General features: G+C 40.4%; 1 protein-coding gene and 1 long non-coding RNA gene across 3 annotated transcripts in view; one reads left to right on the top strand and one right to left on the bottom strand.

The window, feature by feature from the left end:
• The window catches only part of schip1 (schwannomin interacting protein 1), a 134946-nt gene that overhangs the window by 78752 nt on the left and 39627 nt on the right, over positions 1-16567 (top strand). The gene's annotated exons all lie outside the window — the stretch shown is intronic.
• On the bottom strand, positions 341-7122 carry LOC125972527 (uncharacterized). Of its 2 annotated transcripts, XR_007482839.2 has the most exons (3): positions 6882-7122; positions 5016-5178; positions 341-914 (listed from the first exon to the last, which is right to left on the bottom strand). It is a non-coding gene; the product is annotated as an uncharacterized lncRNA (long non-coding RNA). The 2 variants fall into 2 exon arrangements; XR_007482838.2 differs by lacking the exon at positions 5016-5178.

Raw genomic sequence — 16567 nt, 5'->3', positions numbered from 1 at the left:
CGATTCGTCTCCAAATGTACATGCACAAGCTACTCTCCATTAGGCCCACGTCTCCAGTGGCTCCTGTTCTTGCCCGTGGCCAGCAGGTGTCACATCGAGAGGAAACTTGGCTCCCGCTGAGTCGCTGGCATTGACTCCAGCTGCCCTCTCACACACACACACACACACAGCTGCTGGCACGGCTCACTTTTCTGACACTCTGACAGAGGGCTGCTGGCTCCCCTCTCTCATGACTGCATTACGCCCACTGGCCTTCACCTTTATCAAAGTGTCTAACGTGAAACATATGCACAAAGCTCAATAAACTGCCCAGCCGACAGAAAAGACCCAATCGAGAATGCAAAGTCGTGAGAAAATTCATTTATTTAGTCGGGGTCATTTGAGTTTTAAATTAGCCCACAGTATAAATACACTATGAGGTAAACAAATACACTTGGAATCTGGAACACAATCTGTTCTATGACATTGATTAATCTCGTTTAGACGGCGCAGGTGCCGCTATATTCGCGTTCTCATCGACTTCAAACCCGGATCGGCTTGTTAGCCATTTTCAGTATGAACATGCAGAAATGACAGGTGTCCCACTCTTCCCCCCCTTGTCATTTGGAGCCAGAACGGGACTAGGAGCTCTCTCATTATGTGCCATTTGCTTTTTGGCTCCCTCATCAGGAATCTGGCAGGGAAGCGTTCACTCAGGGAAGCCAGCAAGTTAAGCAGCAGTCGAGTCAGCCAGGCGAGCATAAAAAGGAAACGGCGACTTGTTTGAGGGCGGCGTATATTCGGCGGCTGGTCTCCTTGTTGCCCTTTGTGGTGGCCGGCGTGCTTTGTTTACTCTCGGGCTTTGTTGGTGTGTGACTCCTGGCAGGAGAACACTGGCCTTTATGCAGCGTGTTTGATGGACTGACTGGGAGCAGCTGGGCAGAACGATAGAACACAAGTGGGAGACCGTAACTCAGCGACTTGCTCGAATGCAATCTTTTTGGGCACCATTGTGAAACCAAATATATTTTTTAAAAACGCAAGTCGGGAATACAAAAAGAGTGACAAGTTCCTACAAGGGAAATTGAGGATGAAAGACAAAACACAAGACAACCTTTAATGGCTCGTAATACCGTATTGGCCCGAATATAAGACGACCCTGATTATAAGACGACACCCTCTTTTTCAAGACTTAAGGCCAACTTAAATTTTTATACAGAAAATAATTACAGTACATCTGAAACAAATGATTATAACAATATATTCGAGAGAAAAAGTATGTTATTTTGCCTCATTCAAATTAAATCTCCATTTTCTGTTGTCTCTTTTATTTTATTTTATTTCTTACCGCTATTTTATATTTTTTTTTCTTCGTGCTACCGCTATTTTTATTTTTATTCTTCGTGACAGGAGTTCGCTTCGGCCTGGGGAGTTAAGTGGCGCCATCTAGCATTGTGAATGAGTATAATGTCTAGACCCCGAATGTAAGACGACCCCCACTTATTTTAATGCAAAAATCCCCGTCTTATATTCAGGCCAATACGGTATTTAGAGGGAACATCAAGCACCACAGTAAAAACAATCCATTCATCAAATACGGTGTCGTAGAACACTAGTCAAACTAGTCAGCGGCTAATTATGTCATCTTGTCACATGATCCTGAGCGGCGAATAAAATTTCAACCGTTCCTGTTCAGCAATGTGACACACAAAGCTTGATTGCATTTGAGCCATCTGTTAGGTGGCCAGCATTTTTCTGAAGTCTAAATCCACGCAGCTGCTCCTCTTGTACAAATATCCACAGTCAGATCACGGCTGTAAATAAAAAATGCGCTTTTGAGGGTGAAAGACAAGTGAAGGGGTAGAGCTGAAGGGGAATACCAACGCCGTTCAGGCCCGCCCTTCTCGGGATCTTCTCGTCGTCACTCTCCTCCTTCCTCATCATTCTTTTACTCTGTGTGTCCGCCCCTTGCACTTTCATCGCTTTTCCTCCTACTCAGCCCTCTTTTTTTTTTCTTTTTTTTTTTTTTCTCCCCCTACACGCTGACATTTTTCACCACCCTGAACGCGTCACGCTCGCCTCCTCCCAGACTCCCTCTTGGGTTGTTTGAGGCATGGTCCACACCTAAAAGGTCTCCTGCTGAATATGAGATGTGGTCTATTAGGGGTTCAGGTGTGTCTCCCATTAGTCATAAATCTTGGGTCGGTCAGCCAAGACCAGGCTATATTAAAACAACTGGACCACACCCAATATTTCCTCATAACTCACTGTTAACAGGAAATGTTATGTTTACATGGCAACAACATAAAAATAAAAAACGCCTTTCTGAAATAAAGGCACTTAAAATATCCCGAGTAGGTTCAATGTATAATTTTGAGTTTATTTTATAATAATAAAAAATATTTTAAAAAAATGTAATAAAATTCAAAATATTAAATTTAAAATATAATGAAATGAAACAAATTTATTTATTTAAATAAATATAATAATAAATACAAATAAAGTAATATTTTTTTTAAGTAACCTCTTTGGCTGCACTGAACCTTTCAGCTCAACCAGTGTGCTCGTGTGTACTTAGCTTCCCAGAGGAGCGGGATGATTGACATGTCAGGGCACTCGCTTGTCCACCCTGCTTCTTCTTATGCTGTCCCTTCAGGCATCATCTATTCCCTGAGGAGGAGTCAGTCTAAAAAGTCATAGACATATTTTATACCCTACCTTCATGCGTTAGTACTCGTTCCACTTAAGTTGTATAAACGAGTTATCGATTATCAAATTAATCAACAACTGTTTTGATAAGCAACTAATCATCTAGAGAATTTTTTTTAATTTAAAATGATCCTAATTTCAACTCCTCAACAGTAATTATTCCTTATTTATTTTAATCATTCATGCAAACAAAAAGATGACCTTTTGTGTTTCATCAAAACAAGACATTTGCTAGCGATTGTTTTTAATTTGGAAAACAATAATTGTTTATTTTTTAGATACAAAAAAATACCAAATAAACAACAGTAAATGGGAGAGAAATTAGTTTAATAATATACTTTTTCTGCAAAATAAAATGTTATTCCATTAATTGACAAAATAATAAAATTTTCAAGAGTGACAGCCTTAACTGCAGCAAGCAACATTTCATTTCATTTACTCCATTTATTAACCTGCCCGCTTAACTTTTGCCAGGCAAAACTATCCTGATTAAGACTCCATTTCAAACCGGGCCAGGCGAGAGCGAAATGAGCACGCATGTTCCTCGCCCATGGAGCATCCTCTGTCAACGTGATGCATGGTTTTCATTTACTCAACTTGTTCCGTAGTCACTCATTGATATTCATTGCACCTAAAAGCCTCTCCATATGAAGACTGTTTTATTAGGCTACGATGCTAAAGTGGAACTTCTCCCGCCTTGCTAATCCCAACAAAGGCTGGCTAATAAACCGTCATTACAACCAGCAGGCTATTTAGTTGTAATCCCTTCATTGCTCACAATAAGGCAAATCAATTAAGCAGGTTATTTGTTTGGATCAGGTAAATCCAGGTGTGCCGCTATTTCATTTTGATGTCCTCGGGTAAATTTAGCAAGAAAATCATTTCAGATTTGACACTGGTAGAGAACAAGTGGGAGCATTCCATCGTTATTCAAGCAGATGCTCTGCTTGTCAGTTTGGGACAGATACATTCCGGAAGTGTCGATGCTATGCAAATCCCCGCGCATTTGAATGTGAGCCTCGCATTGTCAAATCATGTTGTGCACGCCACGCCAGGCCACGCCACTGCAGCCAGCCCATCTGCTGCGGCGCGATACATATTCATCTGTACGCACGCAGCTTCACATTGTTACTTCCTCCATGTCCTTCTCTCTTTCACGCCCATAAATGCACGGCGATATTAAAGCTCTTAAATTCAAGTCATGGGATTTTGATTTGGAACAGCAGGGAGGGATTATAGACGTCGTTTAATTTCCCTCGGGTTTGGTGTCTTGGAAGAGCAAAGAAGCATATGGCTGCCAGCCAGCCTGTTGCTTTTTATGACCACCTTCTTGACCAACATCCATATATAACGTCCATGTGTGTGTTTATATATCTCCAGATGACATTACCTGGCCTATGCAGGTTTTTAATTGGCCATTTAATGTATCATAGGCAGCGTAATTGTCTGCTAAGAAGCACTGCAACTATTGACAATATAACTGTCTTGACTTGTAGCATTTTAATCGTCATTTTAAAAGTTCTGGCTCATTGACAAAGGACATACTACTATACCAGTGTCATAAATTAAACTAAAGTGGATTGTCAAATATTCATATACAAAGGGTGTTTGACATTTGGATTATAGAGGGAGTTTGCCATGCTAAAACTGCTAGCAAGATTTGAATGTAGCCTCATTTTACTAATCTTTCTCTTAATCCATCATTTACTTTTACTGATGTAATTCTAAAACATAACTATGGCATGCTGTTATGAAAATAGTAAGTTGCAATAAACACCCATAGAGAACCAGTTTTAACATATTAGCAGCGCTAGAAATTCTAAGCTAGCTTTAGCATTTTGGTTTATTTATGTTCCTCACTAAATTCCCTGTCTGACAGACTCGGTCAGTTGGATTTTTTTTTTTTTTGTGTGTGTGTCTCCGTGTGCACTGAACCTGTCGGTGTATTTCACATCCCATTGGGGCTCGGTGATTGATTTGTCTGGCACTTGTTAGGCCATCTCGTCTGGGGATGATGATTTTTTTTTCTTCTTACGCTTCAGTCCGATTTAAGTTGTACGTCATCACGACGCAATCTGCAGCCTGTCACGGAAACATCCAGGCGTATTAATATTGACAGGTACTTTGTCTAATTAACGTGCATTTGTGCGTAAGTGCCTTGTTCGTTCTTCTATGTGTATGTCAAAAACACCTGAGGGAAATGAAGACCAAAAACGAAAAGATCTCATCCTCCATCTCTTGATCGTCACCTTTCTGAGCCAAGCGTCCAAAAAGCGTCAGATAAGAGGCGACGCGCTATCGTTAGCAGACCTGATCGTTAAACTCACCACACTCTGTTGTCCTCCCTTCTCTTATCCACCCTTCATTTTGTCCTCTAATCCACTGCCAAAAAGGCTGACATCATCATCATCATCATCACCAGCATCAGCAGCCACAGAGCAAATACTTTGCTGATCAGATAGTGACACTGCAGTCTGCAATAAGAGTGAGCTGATAAAAAAAAAAAAAAGAAAAGAGGCTTGTCAGCAGAGAGGGTAGACATTGCGAGAAGAAGCTCTCCTCTTGATAACACCTCCTATCTGCATCTCAACTATTGTGCTGACCAAGAGTCGGTGTTTATTTTATATCGCAAACAGACACAAAAATGCCACGAGACACACCGGCAACGATATTAGCTGGATAGTATAAGAAATCCAATATAGAATCTGACTTTGTAAAGATAATAATTTTTATTGCATTGTCAGAGTGGTATTGATTTGACGGTGTTTATAATGGCAGTTTATCGTGGTGCCAAATTGCAGTGAATTATATTAACAGTTGCTTCGGCTTAAAATATTTTGACCTTACTTTTGTAGAAAGACCAACAAAAACAAAGTTGGGGGTTTTGGATTTTCGAGTGAAATGTCAGTAATTGGAAATACACTCAAACCGATGGATCGAAATATTTCCTTATTCGGTTCGCAGCAGGTCAAATGTATCATTTTCAGTTCTCTACATTATTCATGCAAATACAGGAAATGATGGCTTAGTCCAAGTATGCACTTGAAAAGATTTTTGCCCTTTATTATAATATTTATTACTTGAAGCTCAAGTCCACTTAAATAATATGAAACGTGATCGTAAAATCGGAGATTTGGCACTAGATGTCTAATTGCTGTCACTTGTTTTTTAAAAAAAAAAAAAATTCTTCCTCCTGAATAATTGCAAACATCAGCGGAATATTAAATTTAATATCATTTATGCCAATGCAGTTTTGCAATGACCACACCCAGTATGCATGTGTGCAATGTTGCCAAGACTTTCTCGCACCTGCCAACACACACACATGTGCACACACACACACACAGACCAAAATGCATTTTACCCAAAAAAAAATAATAGAAAATAAATAATATCCTCAGGACAGTGGGTGGTAGCCAGTAGCAGTTTAAGGGAAATTAATGAGCTCTTATAATGAATTCATCACCACCAACCTGTGTGTTGTTGCCTGTGGGAAAACCGCACACACACACACACACACACACACACAAACACACACGTTGCAGCCCACGGGGAAGGCTAGATTCACAGACAGAGATGGGGACTGTTCAATCACTATGGTTACACAGATGGGCCCCAGAGAGAGGCTGGCCGCTACTGACGCTCAAGGCGACGGACACACACACACACACACACACACACACACAGCTAAACTAACACACACTCTATACCGGCACATATATGAAGAATGATGCCATGTCTTCTGTCCGCCTTTTTGATTTGTGAATGGCAGCTACAAGTGAATAATATTAAATCCAGACTGTTTTTTTAGGAAATACTAGTTTTGTGTATTCATGAGGCAAACGATAACTTGACATCATCATGTAACATCTCAATTTTGGCTTTTTTCTTTCGGCCCCCGAAGCCTGCCCCGTGGCAGCCTGGCACACAAAAACTCTTTGTCTTCATACTATAAAGTTTGATTGTCCGTTTTCTTATCAGAGAATTGCAGCAGAGATGGCAGTAAAGCGAACGCTGCGTCTTTGTGTGGGAACGTGTTGTATCCGCTTGGATTGTCTGAGAATAGATGGCTCTCAGGAACAGGGAATTAGGTCAGAGAATGGTGGCGTTGGACTTTCTGTACTTTCCTCCTACAACCGTCGTCTACTTCCTCATTTCTTCGGCTCACCGTCCATCCCCGAGGGGGCACCTACCCCGAGTCTCGGAGGACGCGGCTGCCTGACAACCCGGCAGCCCCGTCGTCGTCCCCTGAGGGGAGTGAAAGAAGCCATCCGTTCTAGTCCATGAAGTGAAACGGGAGCGGGGACAAGATTTGCGTCGGCGGCTAAAATAGAGCCTGTTGCCTGGTGCGGACATGTGACCGCGTGAAGCGCATTCGAGGATGATGTTGACACGTTGTCGCTGATGCGGTGTGGTGCAGAGGCCTTCTGGTGCTCTCGGTGTGCATGGTGACTATTTTTAGATTAGGACACATGACTGGGAAACACAAGCCGCTGTGTTCAGTTACACCCATCTGCATGTTTCTCAGTGGGGCACTCAGGGCAGACAACGAGGCACTCTATTTTATTTTATTTTTTTATTTTATATTTTATATTATTTTAATTTATTTTTTATTTTATTTTTTTATATTTATTTCAATTTTTTTTATTTTTTCTTCGGCAGATAGCTTGAGATCTACTAAGTCTTTCTCAGTGAGAAGATTATTTTTTTATTTTAATTTATTATTTATTTTTATTTTTGATATTTATTTCAATTTTTTGATTTTTGCTTCGGCAAGATAGCTTGAGATCTACTAAGTCTTTCTCAGTGAGAAGATTATTTTTTAATTTTAATTTATTTTTTATTTTTATTTTTGATATTAATTTCAATTTTTTGATTTTTGCTTCGGCAACATAGCTTGAGATCTACCAAGTCTTTCTCAGTGAGAAGACGTGAATAAAATGCGCCCCCGTCACCGGCAGGGACCCGAACAGAATCAGTCAAGTGCAAATGTAATCTACCTAATCCATTTCTCCGAGTGCAGCAACCTTCACCAGAGGTGGTATAATTACGTCGCATCTTATGCATTCTGTAATGCGCCTGCATTTTGTTTCTCCGGCTTCCGGCCGGCGTTATTTCACAGCGCATATTTAAAGGCCGCGGTCCATCATCGCAGCAGATAACTGTATTTTCCCGTTTGTTTACGTGTTGTTTGAGTCTCGGCGAAATGAGCTATTGTTTGTGATCCTCGGCGGATGTGAGGATAATGTGCGTCTTAGTCAGCACAGCGCTAGCTCGCGGCTTATAAAAGTGGTTTCGGGGTAATTGACTTCAATGAGGCAAAACAGTAGAACAAAGGTAGGGAAACAAAGCTAAATTAGGAGGAACGTCAATCAAAGGTGGGGGTACAAAACTTGACGTACAGTTTAAGCAATGACAAAACGCTGTTTGAATGCATCAGAGGTGACAGCGCCGCCTACGCTAGCATTTTTCTCCTTCCCGTCGGCCTTCTGACCAAAACATGTAGCTGGTTAAAATGTTAATGAGGTAGATGACTTTAATAATGTCAGCAAAGAAATGAATGCTCATCAATCAAGCTGTTATATGAAATCCCATAATGCTGACATGAATACCGACTCGATGCAAATGAAGCCGTTTGACACCCCTCTGCTTACGATATATGGGATATAAAAAACTGATTTTGTTTACATGTGCGCAATCTCTTTTGACATGGCAGCTTCTCTCCAGGCATTCTTTTGACTCTTCATATCTTTTTATTAGCTTGACAAAGCACCTTGTAAAGAGTCTTTCTCTCGCTTTGTAGATATATTTGAGTACATTTCGCGCTAGTTCTCTTTATTGACGGTTTTAAATGTGTAGGCAAATGGTCACCAGCTAGCTAGCTCTTTGGCTAGCTACTGCTGTGGCTAAAACATTTTGCAGGGTCCCCTCAAAGTCATTAATCATAGCCTCCACTAGCGAATAACTATCAATCTGATGAAATGAGAAGCTATGCTAATTGCTAAGCTAATCTACGATTGTCGCTGCTAGCGCGTTTAACACCGGAAATAACTGCTTGGGTGACTGAGTCTACTTTTTACTGATGGCTAGCTAGAAACACGTTAAAATGAACTTGCTTTTCAAACCAAGGTCGCCGGTTCTCGCTTTCAGTCTGATGCCACGCAGAAGGTCACGTTTGTGTCGAGCGTGCGTAAGCCGGGCTCGTGTCTGTCGTGAGTAAGTAAGTCGCTCGCTTATCTCCTCCCAGCTCGGCGGGTGAAGTTCGGGAATATGTTGTGACGCCGCTTCTTACTTACTTTCATCTGTTTTTGTGCGTCAGGTCAATTGAGGTCGTGATCACTCATGGTTTTATGGCCGTAAAACGACGTATGCTAAATAGGCTATTCGTGTGTGCATGCGTGTGATTAAAGACTATCCCGTAGTATAACATCGGCCCTCATCCATTCCTAATTAGTGCATGATCAATAACGGGATGTTGTGATAGCGTGTGCGGGGGGCCGTGTCCGAGAGGGGGGGGTTGTGACATTTGAGCGGGCCGGGATTACTCCGTTGACCTTATCCCTCTGATTAGAATTCAGTTCCGCCATGTTCTCACCTTGCTCACAATGGGCCGCTAGGAATGTGAAATTCCAACACAACATTTTTTTTGCATTTGGGACCAAACACGAGGAAATTGTCGTATGGAAATTCCTTAATCTTTTTTGTTTGTTTTTGAAAGGGCGCTGTGTGACGACCACTCGCTGTCATCTCAAGGTTTTTACATCCCACAAGAACAAAAGTGTCGACATATCCGTGACGACTATCAAACTTCTTTTTATAACTGTGTACGTGAGACAATGCGCTCCAGTGTCTTTTTGTTGTGGTGAGATCTTGTAGTGTAATCCCTAGACGTACAAAGACGCAAGAATTCCGCCTCAGTGCTTCATGTTTGTTTTTCTATGTATGTCCCAAATGAGCTGGTGAGTTGAGTGAGAGGAAAATAATTAAATCGGAAACAACAAAGGGAGGGAATAACTTCCCCACACTTAAAAGCAGTGGCGCGCAAGAGGGGTGGCTCACCAGGGGCATCCACAGCACCACATTTCAAAATCGCATTGCCTGGGCAAGGATACATAAAAAACACTGTAAAAACTAAAAAAATAAAGTTGGGTGAACTCAAAATTTCAAGGCAAAATAAACTTAAATAAAAAAAAATCTAATTTTAAAAAGGATTTAAAGAAAATATTTTGTGAAAATTAGCTTATTGTTTAAAATTAAAATGAAAGAAAATATTTTAATTCATACTACTGTGAAAATTAGCTTTCCCACTTTTTTAACAGAGATTAGAGTCTCTTTTATTGTCCCCTAATTGAAAGAAAGAAAGAAAGAAAGAAAGAAAGAAAGAAAGAAAGAAAGAAAGAAAGAAAGAAAGACTTAAATGACAGTTTTATCCCAGAAAATTCTAAAATGGTATCACTCACTGGGTGAAATTGCAGCTTCTCATCCATTTTGTTCCTTCCTCTCTTCTGTTTGCCTCTCAGCTTATCGTGTGTGACAGCCGTAAATAATAAAGCGCACCGACGTTGATTGCAAACCATTTAGCCTACGATTATGCACCTTCTTCATATAAATGCAGTCGTGCAAAAAAAAAAAAAAAAACCTCAATTATGATCTTTTTTTGTTTATTCTGCCAGATGGGTAGTTTTGGAAGGATATTTGGATAAACGTTCATTCTGGGAGTCCTGTGATTTTTTTTTTTTTCAGGCTGAGGAGTGTTTATTTGTGCGTGCTAGCTTAACGACGCTCACTCCATCTTTTATAGCCATTCAAACAGAATCCTGTCGAGCAAAAGCTGTTGCCTAGAAGTGCAATGTTGTCATCCGGCAAACCTGGAGCGTAGCCCGCCGTGGCCTCCGTTGCAGATTTATGGAGTTTGCCGCGCTCCGGGCTCACCGTTGGGGAAGAGGTGACTTGATTGTGTGAGAAATCGAAAACCGTCACACCTGTTTGAAACCTCGCGCTGCTGGCAGAAAAGCGGCGAGGGAAGAAATTACCGCACGTATAAATGGATGCCGGGAATGGATGATATTACGGAGGAAGCTTGTGGAGCAATAGCTGTAAAACTGCAGTTGTGGCGAGTAAGACGGCACCAGGGGAGCATTTTGGGGCAAAATAATTCCTCTGTAAACTCTAATGCTGCCAGCTTAGTGATAACATGCGTGAGTAGACCTTAGCTGGAAGAAGATGGGTGGTTGGGCATTGAGCGAGAGAGTGGACGGGTTGGAAAAGCAGACCGGAATTGATAGTCAGAGGAGCAAAATGCTCTGAGAGCCTCCCACATTCTCCATCGCCTCCTGTCATGACATGGGGGGATTGCCAAGGACGTTAGCGTCCATTAAAATTGCAGTATGTTTACATAAAATGAGGGCAGCCCGGCACACTCCTTCGCAGCCTCCTCATCTCGTGTTCTAATGGGAGGGAAGAGCCCACAGTGCGGCAGGTTTCGGCGGCAAAATGTATATAAAAATATAGATAACAAAATATATATATTTGTATATATAAATATATATATATTATTTGAAATTTCTTCCAATTTATATATTTTTTTTATATATATATAAAATCAGCATTACCCAATTTTCAAAATTTTGCTATAAATATTCATTCATCAATATATATATACATATATAGAAATATATATATATAATATATTTTAAAATATATATATATTTCTTTATATATAAATATATATATAAATATATAATTTGAAATTTATTTCAATTTATATATTTTTTTATATATAAAATCAGCATTACCCAATTTTCTAAATTTTACTATAAATATTCATTCATCAATATATTTATACATATATAAAAAAAATATATAATATATTTAAATATTTTTTTTATATATAATTATATAATTGGAAATTTCTTTCAATTTATATATTTGTTCTTAATATATAAAATCAGCATTACCCAATTTTCTAAATTTTACTATAAATATTCATTCATCAATATATATATACATATATAAAAAATATATATAATATATTTAAAATATATATAAAATCAGCACGACCCAATTTTCTAAATTTTACTGTAAATATTCATTCATCAATTTATTCATGTTTTGTTATTTATGTAGTCCCTAAAACTTCTTTTTCTACTCCATTTTTGTGTTAACTTCACTTTGCATGCACACAAATCCTCGCCCCTAGTGATGTCATACGCTGTTGTCAAGCTCCTGAATGATTCACCACACCCTATTGCAGGCTCCATTTACTCACTGATTCCTTGTCCGTGGGTTTCCTCCGCCAATCATCTCCCCTTGGGCCGCCACCTAGGCCTATTTACCCTCGGAGCCCTTTCAGCGACTATCTCTCACGCTGCGTGAAGCACGCGTGACCACCTAGGAGCGCCCGAAGGAGAAAGTGGTGGAAGATGAAGCGAGAGGCCGAATACAAAAGTAGTAGAAGCGAGACGAAATTCGAGCTGGTGAGGATGATGACGTGTCAGGAGAGGCTTGTGGCAAATAACAAGGAACTTATGAGGTAATGAGCTTCTCCTCCAGGTGTATTTGCAACCAAAACATCATGGAAAACAACTTTAACTCCAAGATTGATTCCGCCTCAAACGTCTTCTCAGCCGAAGTATCTGCATCTATTACCAGACTGGCTTTTTCCCTCAAGAGAAAATATTTCGGCTTCAACAAGTGCATTTATCCTCAAGGAGTGAATTTGTCGCTATCGTTTAATCGTAAGACTCGCTCGCCGATTGCGCGACGGCCGAGCCATCGCCACAGGGACGCTCATTTATCTCTCTGGGAAGCTTGGCAGATGTAAATACAGAAAGCAAGCGAGCATTTTCATCCAAACGCCGGCAATCTATTGACTGATTCTCTATTATCCGTGCTCATGGATTAGCTCTAATCACGACGGTTATATTATGGACAGTAATCCGCTGATAAAAGGTGGCTATTAGGGCGCTAACTAGCATAATCTGATCTCAATTCCTTCACTTTGCCCTTAATTATTTCATTTTCAGATAATCTTTGAATGTCTGCTCTGGGGCGAGGCGGCGAATATGCTTCCCAAAAGTATTACTAACTTTTTCGAACATGAATGAATTTTTGAATCTTCGGCTACCGGCAACCCCTTCCCTCCCGTTGTCGATTATTTCCGTCGTGCGACATCCAGAGGAACTACGCTATTATAATACCAAGAAGAGTATTCCAGTGAGTTAAAGAAATAACCTAATGTTGACCCTGTGAGAATAAACTCATTATGTCTGAAAATTGAAATGAAATAATCTTGTGGAATAAAGACAAGTAATTCAATTTAAAAAAAAAAAAAATATCCCAGAAAATTTAATTTACTCATATATGTAAAATGGAAAGATAATATGACAGCTGAATGAACAGTAAAGTGACACTGAGTAATTAATGGTGCTCAGACCAAGACGGCAGAGTAGATTTTATTTATTTATTTTTTGTACCACTGTTTAATATGGGCGCGGCTCGGCCGCCATTCGATAAACGGAAATAACAAAATAATATAAAGGTTGACCTTTTTTATATGCCGTCCTCTAAGCAATCAAGCGTGAATTGTTGTGATCAGCAATGGGAGCATGTGCATAAATATTTTAGACATTTACAGTACTTTGTACTGAAAAATGCAAATCAGCTCTTAGAGCTTCTATAAAATAAAATCAACAAAAATCTCCAAATCATATTCAATTGTGAATTTATTTGACCTACACCAAAAGTGAAAATCCAAATTTCAATTAATATCATTGCAAGATTTATATATTTTTTTAAACTGGTGTCTCAAAAGTAGATCTTCAGTTTTACCCAATATATTATATTTCTGGCCAGAGAGGCTAATTTAAGGTCATTTTAACAGTGCTGGTTAATTAGGGAAAGGAGAAAATGCAAATTTCTTTCAATCCCAACATGACCCTGATGATTCCTAAAGAAGGTCCTCAATAACTGTACACAGTGCCCGGCGGGAAGCCTCTCCTGGCTGGTCTCATTCTTTTGCTCTAATTAGAATTAGTGTGCCGCAGTCCAAATGGGTCTCGGGGAGGTCTCTGCCATATCTCGCAGGCGATAAGATCCTCAGTCACTGCAAACGATGGCGGTCATAACTTCATTAACGACTTGGATGACTTTTCCCAACTCTGCAGGATGCAGTCCACAGGGCCTTGAATTTAGCATCCCTATCGTATTAAGAATGATTGAATTCTCAAAATTGCGAGATGATCCTCATTCGGTCTTCTGATGCTTCTTGCCATTTGTTTAGCTTGACCAGAATGATTATGGCCTCGTAACCTCAATTGTCTTTCTCGCCATCACTTTTGGAGACAAACAGGTCAATCACGGTATTGCTCTCCGCTGTGATTGTTAGCACGTTGTTGACTTTAGCGTCGTTATCGCCCATCTCGCTGGACGCTAATGCGCTCTTAGTAATCATATCTAGCCCTTCATCACATTTATTGCCCTTTGTTCCTTGCCTTGATTTGAAAGTTTGAGAATTGCTACTTCAGTTTGAGGAGTTTTGATGAATGCAGCGCTAGATAAATGTTAGCATTAGGCTAACTGTCCTTTTTTGCTTCTCTAATCCAGTCCACCAATGTGATTCATTCTTTGAGTTATATACGCCTCACATTCAAACGCATCTAATGGCTGAGCGTATTTGTCCAACACTGAGCGAGATGTTACTCTCACAATTCATTTCACACTTGGTTACCAAGTGAAATTGCTGTCTGGATGTAGAATATAGAAGGAGAGATCAATATATTACTGCCACGCAATATAATTCACTAAAAGCATTGGGACGTCAACAGAGAATATATATATATATATATATTTTTTTTAATGCATATATATATATATATATATATATATATATATATATATATATATAAACGCCTAGTCAGATACTTAATACAAAAGTCCCGCAAAACGATTTCTCCTCCGAGCTCGTGCCCATTGACTTGAATGGGGGGTAAATCATCATTGTGTTTCAGGAAAGAGATTGATGGCTGCTCTCAATGGTTTGGTCAGCCATTCTATTTAAAAAGGCAGGTCAGTCAGCCAGTTAAAGGATCCGACCTTTATTGTGCCCGTCTGACGTCTCTATTCATCATCAACAGGCTGCGGCCCGATGAACTCACCCAGATGCACGAGCTCCTTTTTGTCCCCTTCAAAGGTGCAAATTCAGTTTTTTCTATTTGGCAAGCCTGGCCTGAAGTTTCTCACTCTTTATTTTCTGCCATATTTGAAGAGAGAGCAAAAAAACCTCCAAGGTCACTTTTAGTGTCTCTCCGTTAGAGTTGGTGAGTTCCTGACAAGACCCAGACAGTTTTAATTTTTCACTGTCTGTCAGGACTGAACCCGCGAGACGGATATAAGCAGAGGAAGATGTTCCGACTTTTCCGTGTTATCTAAGCCGTATTCATTTCTCTGCTCTTATCTGTCTGTCAGTAATGGGCCTTCAGTGATTGCTGCCAGAAGATAGCCGCAGTGGATGGACTGCCGCTTTGGAGCTGGGAGAAGCTTTCCGATAGATGTCGTAGCCGATACCTTGTTTTGACCATTGGCGAGAAGTCAAATCCAATTGAATGTCACTTTGACAGATGTCACGCCTCAGGCTTGATCTGATGGGGGAACTTCCAGTGGCCCATCTGTGCAACTTCAAGTACATAAAAGGTCCTAATCGTCCTCATTCTGCGATGATGTGAAGTAATTCAATGATGAGAGGGAGACTGCATGGAAAAATGCTTACCTTAAGCAGTGGCTTGACTTGAGTCATTAGGATTCATGCATTATTCAGAGATATTTTCTGTAGAGCAGGAAAAAAGCATGGCTTGCAATTGAATACAAATCACGCCTGTTCCACTCCAGTCCTGTAGGTGGCAGCATTGTAGAATAAAATATCAAATTAATCAACCCAAAGAGATTCATTTGGAAATTCATTCAGATTAAAAAAAAATGTTTGATATATGCCAACCCCAGTTTTAATGTTTCTTTTTTTTTTTTTTGCGAGCTAACTAATCAACAAAGTTGATCAAAACACACCAGCTCTATAAAGTATTGTAAAAATTGATTTTGAAATAAAAGGACCAACAAATTTCTTGCCTGTACACTCAACCGCCCAAGTTTTATAGAACTCGGTTACCTACTTTTGAAACCCCCACAACGGCTAAGCAAAAAATAGAATGGACAAAAGTGAAGCATGTACGTTATGGGCTGAACAATATCTTGACACATAAGTGCCACTGAATTGTCCGGAGAGCATATAAACTCCGCTTGCTCATATTCTGTCAAGATGAAAAAAAAAAAAGTCAAGTGGCCTCAGATGACTTTACCACTCTTCACTTTTCTTGCCTATTGCCAAGTAGCGTTTAGGGAATCGGGGGAAATATAGTGAAGAGGACGGGCTGATAAGCGAGTGGAAAGCATGAAGATGGAGAATGAGCTCCTGCTGTCTTTACTTTGGAGGGGGGGGGTAAATCCCAGTTGGTTCCGTCCCCGCTGTAGTGCTGGGTGAGGCCCAGTCAGGGTTGTTTGAAGTACCGGTCGGTTATTACATGGATGAACTGGGTCGCTATTCTACATTTAGCGCACCGTATCGGAGGACTTCTCGTGCACCTCCAACAAATAGAAATCTTCCCCGGAGCAGAAGCAAAGTGACTCGCGGAGAGATTCCCGGCACAGCGGCGCTCGGGGGGGATGCTGATCCAATTCTTTAATCATCATCTTGTAAATGCGTGGGTTGGCGGAGAGGCGAGCCTGGTGAGATATTTTGGAAAAGGGGCCCCCGATGGCCTCTTATCATTTTACATTGTGGCAATGATAACTTTAACAACGGCTATAAAGTCAGCTGGCTAGCTGAGTT

Source organism: Syngnathus scovelli, chromosome 7, assembly GCF_024217435.2.
Source record: "Syngnathus scovelli strain Florida chromosome 7, RoL_Ssco_1.2, whole genome shotgun sequence".
Classification (NCBI taxonomy): domain Eukaryota; kingdom Metazoa; phylum Chordata; class Actinopteri; order Syngnathiformes; family Syngnathidae; genus Syngnathus; species Syngnathus scovelli.
The sequence above is the reverse complement of the archived record's forward strand: the minus strand, read 5'-3'. Positions and strand labels throughout refer to the sequence as shown.